The sequence below is a fragment of the Nelumbo nucifera genome, chromosome 2 (assembly GCF_055504915.1).
Source record: "Nelumbo nucifera cultivar China Antique chromosome 2, China Antique-T2T, whole genome shotgun sequence".
NCBI lineage: Eukaryota > Viridiplantae > Streptophyta > Magnoliopsida > Proteales > Nelumbonaceae > Nelumbo > Nelumbo nucifera.
Genome location: NC_142650.1, coordinates 61,776,055 through 61,779,506, shown reverse-complemented (window position 1 = coordinate 61,779,506; position 3,452 = coordinate 61,776,055).

Below are 3,452 nucleotides of genomic sequence, written 5' to 3'. Positions count from 1 at the left end.
TGACCCTATCTTAGCAACCGGGGAGAAGGTCTCTGTGTAGTCAATACCATAGGTTTGGGAGTACCCTTTCGCTACCAATCGCGCCTTCAGGCGCTCAACACGACCATCAGGCAAGTACTTAACGGTATAAACCCACTTACAACCGACAACCTGTTTCCCAGGAGGAAGAGCAGTGAGGTCCCAAGTGTGATTATGATGGAGAGCAGAGAGCTCTTCTTCCATAGCATGGCACCACTCTGGAGAAGTAAGGGCTTCCAGGACATCCTTAGGGACAACCACCGAGGATAACAAAGAGATGAACTGGCGATGGGAGGCGGAAAGGTGAGTAAGTGAAACATAATTGGAAATAGGATGAAGGGTACAAGTGCGTTTACCTTTCCGTAAGGCAATAAGAAGATCAAGGTCAGAGGCTGGTGGCGGGTCTGGAGCTGGATCTGTCGACGGTGATGAAGCCGGAGGAGTCGCAGCCGGTACACGTGGGCAATGTGTATACATGTGATGGATAGGTGGACGGTCAATGGACGGTGGCACCGGAGGCAAGGACGTAGACACGGCTGGAACAAGAGGAAGAGGATCAGCCACAAGAAGGGGAAGAGGAGGAGGTGATGTGGAGGAAGAAGCATCACCGAACCCCACGAAGAACGGAGTAGACTCAAAGAAGGTAACATCAGCACATACCAAGGAACGACGAGAACTGGGATGGTAACACTTGTACCCTTTTTGAGTCTGGGAATAGCCAAGGAATATGCACTTAAGGGATCATGCATATAACTTGTCATTCCCGGGACCCAGATTATGGACGAAGCAGACACACCCAAATACCCGAGGAGAAAGCGGAAACGGAGACATGGTGGGGAACAAGACATTAAATGGAGAACGACCATCAAGAATAGACGTGGGCATCCGATTAATTAAGAAACAAGAGGTGAGCATTGCATCACTCCAAAAGGGTTTGGGAACATTCATGTGGTGCATGAGGGAGCGTGCCGTTTCTAAAAGATGCCGGTTCTTTCTCTCAGCCACCCCATTTTGTTGTAGGGTGTAAGTACATGAAGTTTGGTGTATAATGCCCTGTTGGTCCAAGTATTCTTGAAAAGATGAAGACAAATATTCACGGCCATTATCAGAACGGAAAATTTTAATGTGAATGCCAAATTGATTGCGAATCTCAGCATAAAATTTCTGAAAGATGGTAAATAATTCACTTCTTTCCTTCATTAAATAGAGCCACATCATCCTTGAAAAGTCATCAACAAAAATAACAAAATATTTGTATCCATTATATGACATTACTTTATAAGGACCCCAAATATCTGAGTAAATTAAAGAAAAATGACTCAATGCACGATTATCAACCCTAGAGCTAAAGGGAACACGATGGTGTTTCCCAAATTGACACGACTCTCAATCTAGAACAGAAAGTTGACTCAACGAAGGAACCAAAGACTTTAACACTTTCGGCGAAGGATGACCAAATCTACAATGCCACTGGAGATGAGAGATAGATGATTGAAGGGATGTTGACATTCTTCCACCACCATCAAGATAATACAGTCCACCGGCTTCATGCCCTCCACCAATCTTCATCCCCGTCTTGAGATCCTGAAAACACACATAGAGGGGTAAAATGTAATGGAGCAATTAAGTGACTTGGTCAGCTTACTAGCAGACATAAGATTAAATGGAAGCTTAGGTACATACAAAACTGAGGATAGGGATACAGGGTCCAGGTCAACATTACCAACACCACAAATAGATGATGTGGAGCCATTAGCAAGTGTAACAGATTGTGATGTTGAGCAATGAGTGAGAGAAGAAAACACACGTGGAGTTCCAGTCATGTGATCGAAGGCTCCAGAGTCAATAATCCAGGGGTTGGGTGTGGATGCCAAACAAGCCATACTTGAGTGAGCAAAAGTAGTTGTGTTCTGTTGCGACGTGGATTGAACAAACCTTTCATACTCATCACGAGGAACACTCACCATCTCCTTGCCTAGACCACCTAAAGAGGTAGGAGGCATCTGATCAGCTGAACGGTTCTCCTGTCTAAAACTGGAACTGGTGTCACTAGTCATGGCATGATTGGCCCAGGTCGAGGGTGGACCATGCAAGTCATAGCAGTAATTAATAGTATGTCCATCCAAACCACAATGAGTACACCTCCGTGGACCCGAGCCACGTCCTCTACCACGAGCTCCCCCTAAATCTCTGCCTCCAGTACGACCACCACCACGGGTATGTGTAAATCCACCACTACCACTCCGGCCATATACTGGGTCACTACTGCCACCACGGCCAGATTGGGCTCCTCGAGCCCCACTTCTAACACCTCGACCTCTCGACACTGCAAATGCTGATCTATCTGAGACATTAGCGTTTTCCATAGATCCAATGGAAGTCCTCCGAAGTCGAGCAAACACCTCCTCTAAAGATGGAAGGGCTGATCCTCCTAGTATCTGGGCTCGTACTGGTTCATACTCGGATTTCAGCCCCACCAGAAACTGAGTCACATCAAGTTGCTCCCTCTGTTGTTGTTGAATCTTGACATCAGGAGTGAAAGGGTGATAGACATTCAACTCATTATGGATGTTTCTCATACTGGCATAGTACTCCTCAGGAATCTGATTGCCCTGTTGCAGATTGAAGTATTCCTGATACAGTTGATATACCCTGGTTGTATTGTCTTGACCAGAATACAATTTCTTAGCATGATCCCACACCTCTTTGGCCGTGTCAAGAAACATGAAGTTCACACTAATTCTGGGTTCCATATTGTTCCATAACCACGTGATGATCTGTGCATCTTCTTGTTCCCAGTCTTCGTACTCATGAGAATTAGTCGGGGGTTTTTCCTCTCTTATGTGCTTCACCTTCTTCTTTGCCTTCAGAAAAACCTCTATAGACTTAGCCCAAGGGACATAATTCTCCCCATAAAGTTTAATGGAGGTCATTTGGACATTCAGGTAGTCAGTAGAAATCATCACATTAGGTTTACTATCACTGTTGTCTCCCATTGCTGAATTCTTTTATCACCGAATTCTGCACACTACACACTGCACACAGACACTTCACCGAATTCTGCACACTGATTTCAGCAATAATAAGTGCTGAAAGTTGCACTTGTAACACCACAGATCCTACTCTACAGCTACCTGAAGTTTCACCACTATGTGAACACCACTTCCCTTCGAATCACACACAAACCAGCATAAACCCTAGCACACTACAATCTGAAACCCCTCCATACGATCTGTACCATACCTCTTATGTGCTTCATAACAGAAATTATGCATAAAAGAAACTCCTTACCTCATCGCTTGAAGGACAACCACACGAAGAAAGAAAACACCCATTGCACCACACGTACCAGCCCTACATTGATTAGGGGAGGGCTTAGAAAACACAGCAACCGATCACACATGACACAACCGGAGGCATAGACACCTCCAAGG